The 15136-nt window shown below is 55.0% G+C and overlaps 1 protein-coding gene across 2 annotated transcripts in view; it reads left to right on the forward strand.

Annotated features, from left to right (window-relative positions):
* Window positions 1-8958: 8958 nt before the first annotated feature.
* The window catches only part of SLC6A6 (solute carrier family 6 member 6), an 87890-nt gene continuing 81712 nt past the window's right edge, over window positions 8959-15136 (forward strand). The window contains exon 1 of one of the 2 annotated variants that reach the window (XM_016940534.4): window positions 8959-9242. The gene's annotated coding sequence lies outside the window, so the exon portion shown is untranslated. The remainder of the gene's footprint in view (window positions 9243-15136) is intronic. The other variant, XM_016940535.3, reaches the window with a different exon arrangement.

Below are 15136 nucleotides of genomic sequence, written 5' to 3' on the forward strand. Positions count from 1 at the left end.
CTTGGGAGGCTGAGGTGAGAGAATGGCTTGAGCCTAGAAGGTTGAGGCTGCAGTGAGCTGTGATTGTGCCACTTCACTCCAGCTTGGGTGACAGAGCAAGACCCTGTCTCAAAAATAAATAAATTAATAAATATAAATATAAATAATAAATAGAAGTCTGGGCGCAGTGGCTCACCCCTGTAATCCCAGCACTTTGGGAGGCTGAGGCGGCCAGATCACCTGAGGTCGCAAGTTTGAGACCAGCCTGACCAACATGGAGAAACCCCATCTCTACTAAAAACACAAAATTAGCCAGGTATGGTGGCGCATGCCTGTAATCCCAGCTACTCGGGAGGCTGAGGCAGGAGAATCACTTGAACCCAGGAGGCGGAGGTTGCAGTGAGCCGAGATCGCACCACTGCACTCCAGCCTGGGCAATAAGAGCAAAACTCCATCTCAATAATAATAATGATAATAAATAAAAATAATAAATAAATAAGAAATTCAGAATCTCCAACCCCACCCCAGACCTGCTGAGTCAAATTCGTATGTTAACAACATCCCGTTGTGAGTATATGCACTTTTCAGTTGAAGCAGGGCTGGAAGGTCACCTTGGCTAACCTCATGCCATCCGTGGGGAGACTGAGGCAGAGGGAGGTGGAGGTCCCTCTGGGTTACAGAGCCACTAAGGATCCACTCAGGGCTTGGAACCAGGTCTCTGCAGGGGAGATGGGGAGGGGAGGGGGCTCTTGTGGGTGGAGCCGAATGCACAGTCTTAAAGACTGGCCCCTTTCTCTACAGCTACACAAATGGTTAGTTTTGCAGTTTGTGGAACGGGGGTGGGAGCGTGGGGGAAAATTGTAGGCAGCTCCAGCTCCGTTCATTCAGCAGAATTTGTTGGACATCTGCCATGGGGCTGGCCACTGCTGTAGGCCCTGGGGACACATGAAGTGGGCAGTCTAGTGTGAAAACAGACATAAACAGGTCAATATGTAAATGATCAAGGTCCACTCACCCATTATCCAAGTTAGAATGAGAATAAAATGAGGCGATGGCTCAGGGCTGGTGCAGGGCAGGGAGGAGGCTGCCGGGGCTGTCTGAGACATGGTGGTCTGGGAAGGTCTCTGGGGATGAGACACTGGAGCTAAGGCCTAGGGAGGAGGAGGCAGACGTGGGAAGGGCTGAGGGGAAGAGCCTGGGGCAGGGAGCAAGACAGGGGCAAAGGCCCTGAGGCAGAAAGAAGGGAGCCTGGAGTTGGAGGGAAAGCCAGGGGGCCAGAGAGGCTGGGAGTGAGGGAGGCAGAGGAGGAGGGTGGCGGAGGGTCAGGTAGGGGGTATCTCAGAGGCTGCCAGGAGTGTGGCTTAGTGGCAGTGTGGTGGGGGCCATGGGGTGGTTCAAAGCAGGAAGGAAGCCTGAGTGGGTCTGGGGGTTTTCCTTGGGATTTTTACTGAGGTCTACACTTCCTACAGTGAAATGCGACAGCACACACTGGTGTGGCCTGCCCCAGGTAAGGATGGAGCCCCTTCCCATCCTGCAGGTTCTCACACCCCACCCACCCCACACCACCCCACTGCACCCCACCCCCCACCCCACTGCACCCCACCCCCCACCCCATGCCACCCCTCACCCCATGCCACTGCACCCCACCTCACCTCATCCCACCCCACCCCGTCCCCCACCCCATCTCACCTCACCCCACCCCACCCCATCCTCCACCCCACCCCCACCCCACCTCACCCCACCCCATCTCCCAACCCACCCCCCCACCCCACCTCATCCCGCCCCACCCCATCTCCCATCCCACCCCCCCACTTCACCTCACCCCACCCCACCTCATCCCACCCACTCCACCCCATCCCACACCCCACCTCACCCCACCCCACCCCACCCCAGCCCACCTCACCCCACCCCACCTCACCCCACCCCACCTCATCCCACCCAACCCCATCTCCCATCCCACCCCCTACTCCACCTCATCCCACCCCACCCCATCTCCCATCCCACCCCCCCACCTCACCTCACCCCACCCCACCCCACCTCACCCCACCCCACCCCATCCCACCCCACCTCACCCCACCCCACCCCATCCCATCCCACACCCCACCCCATCCCACACCCCACCTCACCTCACCCCACCCCACCCCATCCTCCACTCCACCCCACCCCCCACCCCACCTCATCCCACCCCACCCCATCTCCCATCCCACCCCCCCCACCCCACCTCATCCCACCCCACCCCATCTCCCATCCCACCCCCCCACTTCACCTCACCCCACCCCACCTCATCCCACCCACCCCACCCCATCCCACACCCCACCTCACCTCACCCCACCCCACCCCAGCCCACCTCACCCCACCCCACCTCACCTTACCCCACCCCATCTCCCATCCCACCCCCCACCCCACCTCATCCCACCCCACCCCATCTCCCATCCCACCCCCCCACTCCATCTCCCATCCCACCCCCCCACCCCACCTCATCCCACCCCACCCCATCTCCCATCCCACCCCACCCCATCTCCCATCCCACCCCCCCACCCCACCTCATCCCACCCCACCTCATCCCACCCCACCCCATCTCCCATCCCACCCCCCACCCCACCTCATCCCACCCCACTCCATCTCCCATCCCACCCCCCACCCCATCTCCCATCCCACCCCCCCACCCCACCTCATCCCACCCCACCCCATCTCCCATCCCACCCCCCACCCCACCTCATCCCACCCCACCCCATCTCCCATCCCACCCCCCACCCCATCTCCCATCCCACCCCCCCACCCCACCTCATCCCACCCCACCCCATCTCCCATCCCACCCCCCACCCCACCTCATCCCACCCCACCCCATCTCCCATCCCACCCCCCACCCCATCTCCCATCCCACCCCCCCACCCCACCTCATCCCACCCCACCCCATCTCCCATCCCACCCCCCACCCCACCTCATGCCACCCCACCCCATCTCCCATCCCACCCCCAACCCCATCTCCCATCCCACCCCCCCACCCCACCTCATCCCACCCACCCCACCCCATCCCACACCCCACCTCACCTCAGCCCACCCCACCCCACCCCACCTCACCCCACCTCACCCCATCCCACACCCCACCTCACCTCACCCCACCCCACCCCAGCCTAGCCCACCTCACCCCACCCCATCCCACACCCCACTCCACCTCACCCCACCCCCCACTGCATCCCCCACCCCACTCCACCTCACCCCATCCCCCATCCCACCCCACCCCACTCCACCTCACCCCATCCCAGTTCACCTCTGGAGGCAACCACTGCTCCTATTCCCATGGCCCTCAATTCACTCTGCCTGACTTCGAAGCCCATGTAAAGGGACCCACTGCAGGGCATCTGGTCTGTGGCTCTGGCTTCTCTCACTGGGCTCGGTGTTTTGGAGACACACCCCGCTGCTCCCTTGGTTTGGAGCCTCTCGTAGCCAGTTCCTTTTCACCTGTGAGTTGCAGTCCTTCCATCTGTTTTTCCATTCTATTGATAGATACAACCAGGGCTGTTTCCATTTTGGACTGTATGAATATCACTGCCATTCACAAGTCTTTGGGTGAACAAACATTTTCATTTCTCTCTGGCCAATTACCTGAGCTTGCAATTGCTGGCTCATAGTGTTGTGTTTAATCTTATAAGAAATTTATAACCTTATCAGAAACTGCCAGAGTAGCTGGGTGTGGTGGTGTGCCTATAGCCCCAGTTACTTAGGAGGCTGAGGTGCGAGGATCACTGGAGCCCAGGAGTTCAAGGCCAGTTTGGGCAACACAGCATTTTTTAGAGACTTTGTCTCAGAAAAAAAAAGAGAAAAAAGAAAGAAAAGAAAAGAAGAGAAACTACCAAATTGTTTGCTGCAATGGCTATATGCCATAGAGAGCCCCAGGAGTGGAGATGGGCTGTCGGGGAGGAGAGGAAGCCAGGGAGGAAAGCATCCCCTGCAGTCACCCAGAAGGGAGAGAACATGGCCTGGCCTGGGGTGTCTGTGAAGCTGGAGAGCATCTGTCTGCAGTGCTAGTGAATGAATAAATGTGCTGTGGATCCCCGGTCCCCTGCAGAGCTGTCTCCAGTACTGACACCTTCCCTGTCTGTCCAGTTCTGGGGCAGTTTTGCTGTGCCCACTGAGGGAGAAGAGGAAGTGAGCCCAGGCACTTGCCACCTCCTGCAAGGGTTTCCTGGGGTCCACTGTGCTCCAGGCCCCATGCTGGGACTGCTTGGCATCCCCGCTTCCTGCGTGCTCCCTTTCTGGGGCTCCAAGTTTGGCAGAGACCCAGGTTGCAGAAGGGCAATGGGCAAAGTGCTTGGCAGGAGGGAGCAGCAAGGGTGAAGGCCTGGAGGCAAGAAAGCCTGGAGCACACAGGTGGCAGGGGTAGGTGGGGGTCCTGCTTTCCAGAGTGTTAGACTGTGTGCCAGGGACCTGGCTCAACGCTTCACATCAATCATCTCCACTCACTCCACACAACAATCTGCAGCGAGGGGTTATGATTAATCAGGCTGTACAAATCAAGAAACCAAGGCACAGAGAGGTCACATTATTCACTCTAGGTCACACAGCCCATGAGGGATGGAGCTGAGATTTGCAGGCAGGCAAGAGGAGGGTAGTGGGCAGGAAGCAGATTCCTGAAGGCCCAGATGCTCTGACAAGGCTCTGCAGCCACCTACACACCCAGGGACGTGGACACACTGCAGTGTGCCCAGAAATGCTGGCCAGGTCAGGGAGGCAGCCACTCAGCAGCCCCGCCACTGACCCTTGGTCTCCTCAGGGCTGCTCCCAGGGATGATGTTCTGAGAGTTGTAAGAGGCCAACCAGACAATCCTTGATCTCCAGCAGGATCCCTGAGCTGGCCCGGTGGCCCAGCATGGGCTGCACCTCCCACAGGCATTGCAACAACTCTTGCTGGTGGCCTGATAGACGAGACAAACTCTTCCCTAGAAAGGGGCGAGAAATTTTGTTCAAAGTCCTGGATCAATTTTATTTTACTGTTGAGAGCTGCTAAAGAAAGTAATCATAAAGTAGGCTTTGAAAAATTTCGTTCACTGCCTCTACGTGGACGGCTGTAGACTACAGCCTGAAAACTGGCCCTCCGGGAGCTCTGTCCAGCAATCGATTTTCATTCTTGAAATGAGAAGAATTAGTCCCAGTGGAATTTCAGGCTAGTCTATGGTTCTGAGGGGAACCTCGGCCTGGCTTTCCCTGAAGCTCCCTTCTTGTTGCCAAAGCTTTTCATTTCCCTTGGTACTCACAGTTATCTTTGAGGGGGCAGGGTGCACAAAGTACATCATGGGTCTCAAATTCAGCTCCCTGCAAGGGCCGGTAGGTGACAGAAAAGAGCAAACTAGCTAGGAGGGAGCTGTGGCACCCTGGGGAGCCCATGTGAGAGGGTGGCTAATGCCCCTCAGCTCCAGGACATTGTAGACAGGGGGTTAATGGGCCTGGGTGGCCCCATTTTGCCATATTTCAAGATAAACCAGGCATTCAGATTTTGTTGTTGTTGTTGTTGTTTGGAGACAGGGTCTTGCTCTCGCACCTAGGCTGGAGTGTAGTGGTGTAGTCATAGCTTACCGCAGCCTTCACCTCCCGGGCTCAAGTGATCCTCCTGCCTCAGCCTCCTGAGTAGCTGGGACCATAGGCATGCACCACCATACCCGGCGAATTTCTAAAAAAATTTTTCATAGAGATGGAATTTTACTTTGTTGCCCAGCCTGGCCAGATTTTTTAAATGTGAAATCTTCCAAGCTTTTATTCATAAAAATTAACTCCAAACACATTAAAGCTCAGTGACGGCCAAAGAAGCACATCTGGGAGCTGGATTCGGTTTAAGGCCTCCAGTTCGAGACTTCTCCTCTCCTCAGAATGGCTCATTGAGGCAGGGTGTATTTTATCTCATATTACAATGAGGAAACTGAGGCTCAGAGAGCAGGCCTGCAGGCCCAAGTCACACAGCTGGGAAGCCACAGAGCTGAGGTGGAGCTAGGGTCTGTGGCCTCCCGCACTGAGCTCTCTCCACCCTGTGCATGCCTCTAGCTTTGGCATTGGCTCCTCCTGGCCCCTTCTCCGGTCTGACCATCCCTTTTCCACCTCATCTGCCACCTCTCCCTGGGGCTGAGGTTGGGGCTCTTCTTGCCTCCTCCTCCTCCTTTCTCTCCTTGGGGCTGGGTTTTTTGTCTGGCAATCGCCCACCCAGAATCCCCTCATTCAAGATTGTAACCTCTGGAGCCAGGTGGCCTAGGTTTGAATTCCAGCTCTACTATCTGCCAGCTGAGTGACCTTGGGGAAGTTACTTAACTTCTCTGTGGCTCAGTTTTACCTTCTATAAAACGGAAGAAATAATTGTACCAATCTCATAGGGGTGTTGTCGGGATGAAAAGGTTTAACTTATTAAAATGCATTTAACTGTGCAGGGTACATAGTTAAGTGTCAAAGAAAAGTAAGTTAAAGCCGGGCACGGTGGCTCACGCCTGTAATCTCAGCACTTTGGGAGGCCGAGGCAGGCAGATCACCTGAGGTTGGGAGTTTGAGACCAGCCTGATCAACATGGAGAAACCCCATCTCTACTAAAAACACAAAATTAGCCAGGCGTGGTGGCGCATGCCTGTAATGCCAGCTACTAGCGGCGCTGAGGCAGGAGAATCACTTGAACCCAGGAAGCGGAGGTTACAGTGAGCTGAGATTGCGCCATTGGACTCCAGCCTGGGCAACAAGAGCGAAACTCCGTTTTAAAAGAAAAAAAAGAAAAGAAAAAGAAAAGTACGTTAAAATAAATGCAGCAAACCCTTATTGAGTACCTACTGTGTGTCAGGCCTATGATAGACTCCAGGAGTTGATGGAGGCAAAAGAACAGATCCCATCCCTCATGGAGCTGGTAACTGGATAGATGGTTCACTCATGTGTCTTGCGCTGGCACTACCTGCATGAGGCTCCGCTGGCCTACCTGGAGGTCAAAGGATCCCATGGGCCTTTCCAAATTGCAGCTCTGAACACACAACTCTTCCCTTCTCCCACAGCCACTGCCCTTGCTCACTCTCTCAGACCCTCAAGCTCAGCCCTGCCACCAACAACCTTGCTCTCAGGCCTTTGCACGGCAGGCACCTCTGCTAGAACTTGCTTCCTCTTCTGCCGGCTTCACTGCTCGTGGCTTAGTCAAAGCCTCCTTTTGGTTCAAACTTCAATCCTGGAGTCCCCTCCCCACGCTAGGACCTGCCCCTTTGCTTCAGCCTTTGTGCCCTGTGCGACCACACATGCACAGGGCGTCTGAGGAGTTTTTGCTTGACGTCTGTTCCTGCAGTTCATGAGGGAACCTCATAGCTGAAGCAGAGGGATATGGGAGACCCAGTCACTCCTCTTCCTCAGCTTTCGTTTTCTCACCTATAAAAGGGTACAGTGACCCTGAACTCAAAGGAGAGTGCTCAGGTGGCCAGAAGCAGATGTCACGTGGGCCACTGGGACCCTAGAGGCACTGCTGATCCCCAGGTGCTTCCTGGAGGAAGGGGCCACCTGGGGCCAGCAGAGAAGGGTGGGAAGGGTGACAGGAAGGCAAGGAAGGGCATGTGCCCAGTGGTCCTCGTCTGTCTTGGCTGGAGCCAGTATGAGGAGCACCCACTGGAAGGTCAGGTTGGAGTCCGACAGCAGGGGCCTCCAGGGAGAGCCAGTGTCACTTCGGGATGCTCCTTAGCATCCTGGGGCTGTACAGGGAGAGCGGCTGCAGAGCCCTTCCAGGCAGGGATCCTGGCCTGAGTGGTATTTCTTCTTCTTCTTCTTCTTTGTTTTTTTGAGACTCATTCTTGTCGCCCAGGCTGGAGTGCAGTGGCGTGATCTCGGCTCACTGCAACCTCCGCCTCCCGGGTTCAAGGGATTCTCCTGCCTCAGCCTCCTGAGTAGCTGGGATTATAGGCACCCGGCACCATGCCAGGCTAATTTTTGTACTTTTAGTAGAGACGGAGTTTCGCCATATTGGCCAGGCTGGTCTCGAACTCCTGACCTCAGGTGATCTGCCCCCTCGGCCTCCCAAAGTGCTGGGATTACAGGCATGAGCCACCGCGCCTGGCCGGTATTTCTTCTTTTATTCTCCGTGTAAATGGTGGAAGGATCGGCTCTCTCCTCCCCGCCTCCCAGGTGCTGAGAGAGACAGAGAGAGGGAAGACAGGAGAAGGCTGGGGTTCGGGGTTCTCACAGCGTTTCCCTGGCATGCTGCCAGGGCGGGGCAGTGGAAAATGGTCCCTGAGGGCCCGTTCATTCAAATAAGGACAAGAATAATGGCACACTCCCCATCTCCATTTAAAAATAGTCACATTAGCTGACACTGGCTTGGCACTTCCTAGATGCCGGGTGCGTTCCGAGTTCTTCTACGCTGTTAACCTTGGATCTTCATAACAGCCAGAGGAGACAAGCGCTACTATTTTCCTTTCCATTTTATAGATGAGGACACTGAGGCACAGAAATTGTGAGTCACTTGCCCAGGGTCACACAGCCATGGCAAGGCCAGGATTCTGGAGCTCTGTACCTGGCTTCACACCACAAGCTCAGGCCACCCTCCCGGGGCATACCGAGTCTCCCAGAACGTGGACGATCGCCCAGGGGAACGCAGTGGACTGCGAGCCCGGTCTGGTTTGCACCTGGCTGCTCCAGGAGCCCTGGGCCTCATCCTAGGAGCCTGGCGGAAGAGGCGAGCGGTGGAGTTTGGAGGCTGCTGTGAAGGAGAGGACTAGGCGGGTCGGGTCGGGTCTGTCCTGCTCTTCTTCCGCAGGCAGGAGGCGCCCAGGGCGGGCTGCCGCACCTGGCAACGAACGTTCGCCGCGCGGCATGAGGGTGTGCGCGCGCGCTCGGCGAGCCCGGGTTCTTTGTGTGTCCGAGCCCATGCGCGCGTGCGTGTATGCGTGTATGTGTGTGCATGTGTGTGTGTGCGCGCGTGTGTCCGCACTTGGGGCGGGGCTGGACGCCCCGGCCCCGCCCCGGCCCCGCCCCCGGCCCGGCCGAGCTGGTATTTTTCCACCCAGCAGGATGGGTGATGCTGAGAGCTGCCTGCTCAGACAACAGACACGCGAGGTCAGGAAGAAGCCGCTTATAAATTACCGCTTCCTTCGCGCCGCCGCCAACGCCGAGCCCCGAGGACCGCAAGCCCAGAGGACAAGCTGCGCCAAGAGGGAGTGCGGAGCGTTCACCCAGCGGGTCAGAGAGCGAGCGGGCAGGCAGCCCCCGGCCGGCGGAACCCGGCACAGCCGAGCAGAGCGCGGGCGGCGCCGCAGCCACCCCAGGTACCGGAGGGACCGGGAGCTGGGCGCGCAGCCGGCGCTGCCCGCCGTCTGCAGCCCCTCCCCATCCCCGCGTCGCCGCAGTCCCGGCCTCCTCCCCTCCGCGTGCGCCCATCCGGCGCCCCTTTCACCACCGCGGAAGGGACCGAGGGTCGCCTGCTCAGTCCCGCTGGCGGGGCTGTTATTGTTTCCCCGGCAAAAGGGCTCCGGCTCTTGGTGCGGGCGGCAGGAGAGAGAGTGTGTGTGTGTGTGTGTGTGTGTGTGTGTGTGTGTGTGTGTGGCATATCTGTGTGCCTGTCTCCGTCAGGATGCCTACATGTGCCTCCGTATCCCTGTGTCTGTGTTTCTGAGGGTGGCTGTTTCACCGTGTCCCCAGCAGCGTGCACATGTGTGTTCCGGTGCATGTCTGTTATTCTCTGCGTGCTGGGCTGTGTGTGTGTGCCTCTCTGTGTGTGATACCTGAGTGTGCTGTCTTTGGATGTGTGCTCTTGTGTGTCCCCGTTTGTGTCTGCATGAATCTGTGTGTGGGGGGCTGCGTCTTCCAGGCCCTGGCTAGGTGCACGTGCGTGTCCCTGAGTGTGGTTGTGTCTCCAGGTCCCTGGTTGTGGGCACTCGTGTGTCCTCGGCTGTACCCAAGAGGGTGTCCCTGGTGCCTAGAGGGTCCAATGGCCAGAGCTGGTTCTCCAGGGCCGGCGCTGAGTGGGGAGAGGTGATAGGGCAGCGTGGCTCCATAGGTGCATGCACTCCATAGGTGGTGTGCAGGTGGCAGCGCCAGCGTCCAGCAGTCCTGAGTGGTGGGACCAAGGCCCGGAGGGGCAGCCAAGGGGTAGTGGACAGCCGGCAGGGCCAGCAGGACACTTCCTCCTCCAGACTATTTCTCTTCCTTCTGTGGGTTCCTCTTTTGAGTAGGAGATTCTCGTTCCCCTCCCACTAGGGAAGCCAGACAGAGAGAATTCCAGGGACCTCCTCCTACAGCCTCAAAGCTTCAGCCTGGACTTCAGCCTGGACTGGAGAGGAGACCTGTGGGCAGCTCTCCCAGGCAGGGAGGTGTGTGCCGGGCAGGGCCACCGGCCTGGCTATTTTGGTCACTGTTGGGCCTCTGCCAGATCCCGGCATCCCCAGGACCAGCCCCAAAAGCTTGGGAGGCAGCCTGGGCCCCCGTTTCCTGTCTGGGGAAATAAATCAGCTCAGTAATTGCCCAGACACTTGAATGGAGGGTCTTCGGGCTGAGGTTTACTGGCGCATGGCTCCATTTGGACTTCAGTAAATTGGCCCCCGCTTTGGCACAGCTGACGTTCAAGTAAATGTCACTGAGGAGATCTTTTTAAATTTTCTTTTTAATTTTTTGTTGGCTAGAAGGGAGGGGATCTTGTCCAGAGTCTCCTAGCCAGAAGGAGTTTATTTTTATGAGAGAGAGAGAGCGGGTGAGTGCTTAGCAACCACCTGCCTCCCTCTCGACCAGGGAGTCACCCAGGGATTGTGGGGTGGGCATGAGGAGGTGGGGTGGGGGAGGAATTTCATCAAGATGGTGTTGGAGAGGATCCAAAGGGGGCCTAGCACGGCTAAGAACCCCCAACAGGGTGGGACTGGTAGAAGGTGGGAGGTGTTAGGCCTGGCTCAGCCCCCAGTTGACCTTGGGCAACCCTTTTTCTGCCTCGGTTTCCTTACCTGTAAAATGGGTGGGGCAGACTGGTTATAGAGTAAACCAGGGACCAGAGGTAGGAGCTTGTCCCCAGGGAACTGATTTAAGTCCTATGCTTTGTTTTAATGGGTGGGTGACCTTGGTTGATTCCCTTGGTTTCTTTGAGCCTCAGCTTGGCTGCCTGGGCAGCAAGGACACCAGTGCCGGCCTCACTACGTCCTTGAGGGGATTGAGGGAGATGAGGCTGAATAAGCTTGTGGTAAGCTGTAAAGCCGGGCTCGGCTGTAGAGCTGCTGATTAGAGGGTGTCACGAGGTCCTGGGTCACTGTGGTGTATGGCAAGGGCCAAGGTGCATTCTGGAGGCTTTGTCCTTTGGGGACACCCTTGTACTAACCCATGGCTCAGCTGCAATCATCCTCCCCTGCCTCCTTCCCGTCACCTCAACCTGTGGTGATTGGACCACATCTGCTTTTCAGAGTCTGGAGGCCTGGTGAGCAGTACCCATTTTATAGATGGACAAACTGAGAGCCACCTAAGGGACTTTGCCTTGACTGGACAAAGTTAAGTTTCAAAAGGTTTTCCCTAGCTCAGCTGTGAGTTTTGGCCCCATGGGGCTTTGGTCACTGATATCCTGGGGAGTTGAAATTGAACCGGGGCCTGGGGAAAATGAGGGACAAAGGTGTCCCAGTCCTTAGGGCAGGAAAGTGAGCCTATGGGACCCATTTGCACCTTGCCTCTGTCCCTAGTTACTCATTCTCCCTTCTTTGTGCCTTCCCCTGAGCCCTGCTACCCATTCTGCTGCAGGGGTCAGCCCTCCACAAGGCAGTCCGGGCTCTGGGGACTCTCTTTTCTAACCTGAACTTGTCCGCCTGTCAGTTTGTCAAAGGATTTGGGAGCTGTACTTCTCTGAAAGTCTTTCCAAAGGTCCTGAATGATAAGACACTTGTGAGTCATTGAACACGTTCCCGTATATAGAAAAAGCTGAGAAGTAAATTATAAGGGCTCCCCAGAATGCAGCTTAGCTGCAGCCAGAGTGGGTCTGCCTGGGAATTGGGGTTGGCCTGAAATCCCAGGGCCACCCTGGCAGGTACATGCTGATTCCCCACTTCTGCAGAAGGTCATGAGCAAGAGTCAGATTCTTTGGGGCTGCATCTCACTTTCCTGTGTTTGCCAACTTGGCCAGAGCGTTCGTTTGAATTTATGGGTTCTGGGCAGGAGCTGTGGATCTGGAAATGCCTAAGGAAGCCTTCAAGTGAGAATGAGAGCGCTTTTTTAATGTGCTTCCTTTAGTTGATTAATAGACCTTGGTTAAGGTCAGCTCTGGGCCGGCACTGGGTTCAAGGTAGAGTGTTGGCTTTCTAGGAGCTCCTGTCCCAGAGGTAGAAGCATGTGGTAGCTGCAATGGCCATTACCATCCGTAGGATACGGTGAAGAAGACCCAAGGAGCAGCTGAGTGTGCAGTGAGGGTGGGTTAGTGGGCAGGAGGCACTTTCGCTTCCTAGAGGACACAGTATCGGAGTTGCCATTGTCTGTGGGTGGAGAAACAGGATGGGCTGGCATTCTCAACAGGGGGCAGAGCAGCCACAAGGGCACAGTGGCGTGAAATAGCCAAGCATGTTTGTAGAACAGGTTCCCTGGGTCCTAGCTGGAGAGAGGAATAGGAGCCAGATGGTGGGGAGGGGGTCGTTTTATTTTTTCACATATAAAAATAGAGACAGGGTCTTACTATGTTGCCCAGGATGGTCTCAAGCTCCTGGGCTCAGGCAATCTTCTCGCCTCAGCCTCTCTCTCAAGTGTTGATTATAGGTGTGAGCCACCGTGCCAGCCGGAGGGCCTTGAATGCTGTGTAAGTGGGTTTGGGCTTTCTCCTGATGGCAGCAGGAGTCATACTGGGTTTAAGGATAGTGGGGCAGAAGCCAGTCAAGTCTGGAGCCCAGGAGAACCCTGATGGTGAGTAAGGAACGGAACTGGGGTCCAGGAGACCGAGAGTCACCGAGCCACTAAGCATTTTCTGTACCAATGAGTCTTGCCCTAAACTCTTTCTGTAAACATGGGGGTGAAGGCCTGGACATGCTATTTAACCGGTACACAGGCCATTAACTTGCTGGCTTTGACCTCCCTGGAGCACACAGCCCTAGTGTCTCTAGGTGAGTTATGCCAGTCCTGGACAGGTCTGCGGAGTTTCCTTTCCTGCCTTACCTGGTCAGAGGCTTCATTTGGAAACCTGGGCAGAGGCTGATGCCAACAGTGGGAGTTAGGGTTATGAGAGGGAAAGCAGAGAGAGTGAGGAATTGCTGTTCTGTTTCTGAAGCTCCAGCGTGGTGTGGCCAACCACCCTTCTCTTGGAAAAACCAACATACAAATAATAAACCACCTGAAACAAAAGAGTGGGGAGGGAATGATGGGGGAGGCAGGTGGGCTGCCCTAACTGTGGTCAGGTATCAGAATTGCCTGGGATACTTAAAAACAAACAAACAAACACATTCAGACTCCCAGGCCCAGCCTGGACATACTGAATCAGAACCTCCAGGGGGGTGGAGCCTGGGAATCTGTATTTTTAAAGTTTTTCTTGTGGTTTTTTTTTTGAGACAGGGTCTGACTTCGTTGCCCAGGCTGGAGTGCAGTGGTGCCATCATAGTTCACTGCAGCCTCGATCTCCTGGGCTCAAGTGATCCTCCCACCTCAGCCTCCCAAGTAGCTGGGACTACAGGCATGCACCACTACTCCAGGCTAATTTTTGTATTTTTTGTACGGATGAGGTTTCACCATGTTGCCTGGGCTGGTCTTGAACTCCTGAGCTCAAGCGATCCTCCCACCTTAGATGATTTTTAAAAAATGTTTTTTAAATTGAGTTATGATTTACATGCAGTAATATGCAAAGATTCTGTTACGGTTTGATGAGTTTTGACAAATGTATACACCTGTGTAACCACCACCCAAATCAAGATATAGAACATTTCCAGCACCTCAGAAAGTTGTCTTGTGCTCCTCACCTCACAAGACAGCCACTTTCTGCGTTTTCTTTTTCTTTTTTTTCTTTTTTTTTTTTTTGAGACAGAGTCTTATTCTGTTTCCCAGGCTGGAGTGCAGTGGCATGATCTCTACTGCAGCCTCGACCTCCCCAGTCTCAGATGATCCTCCCACCTCACTTCCCAAGTAGCTGGGACTACAGGCGCACGCCACCACACCTGGCTAGTTTCTTTTGTATTTCTTGTAGAGACAGGGTTTTGCTGTGTTGCCAGGCTGGTGTCAAACTGCTAGGCTTAAACAATCCACCCTTGCGGGCCTCCCAGAGTGCTGGGATTACAGGCATGCCCCACCATACCAGGCCCACTTTCTGATTTCTGTCACCATAAATTAGTTTTGCCAGTCTAAATCCTCATATAAATGGACTTATTTAGTGTATACTCTTGTGTCCATTTTTTTCTGCCTCACATTGCTGGGATCCATCTGTGCTGTTGAGTATATCAGGAGTTGATTTTTTTTTTTTTTTATCGCTGAGTAGTCTCCCATTGTATGGATGTTCCACAATGCGTTCATCCATGCTGTTGATGGACATTTGGGTTGTTTCCAGCTGGGGGGCAGCTATTACTAATAAAGCTTCTATGTGCATATTTCTGTACAAGTGTTTTTGTGGACATATATTTTCCTTTCTCTAGGACTAGAGCTGCTGGGTTATAAGGTAGTAGATATGTGTTAACTTTTTGAGAAACTGGTAAACCATTCACTTTTAATTATAAAAGTAATATACCTCAAGCAATACGAAACTGCATAAACTAAAAAGTGATCCTTTCGGATCATTATAAAAAAGTACAATCTGATCTTCAGTCTGTCCACCTGCCTGATTGACAGTCTATCATATCTCTTTCTTTTTTTTTTTTTTTGAGACAGAGTCTTGCTCTGTCACCCAGGCTGGAGTGCAGTGGCTTGACCTCAGCTCACTGCAACCTCCGCCTCCCAGGTTCAAGCGATTCTCCTGCCTCAGCCTTCTGAGTAGCTGGGACTACCGGCACGTGCCATTATGCCTGGCTAATTTTTGTATTTTTAGTAGAGACAGGGTTTCACCATGTTGGCCAGGCTGGTCTCTAACTCCTGACCTCAAGTGATCCGCCTGCCTCGGCCTTCCAAAATGCTGGGCAGTCTATCATATCTCTTTTTAATATAAGGTTATACATTTCCCTCTGCATACAGCTTAAACTTTATCCAGGTGTCCATATGGACATAGACTCCTTTTTGTTACTTACTGGATCAGTTT

Source organism: Pan troglodytes, chromosome 2 (genome assembly GCF_028858775.2).
Source record: "Pan troglodytes isolate AG18354 chromosome 2, NHGRI_mPanTro3-v2.0_pri, whole genome shotgun sequence".
NCBI lineage: Eukaryota > Metazoa > Chordata > Mammalia > Primates > Hominidae > Pan > Pan troglodytes.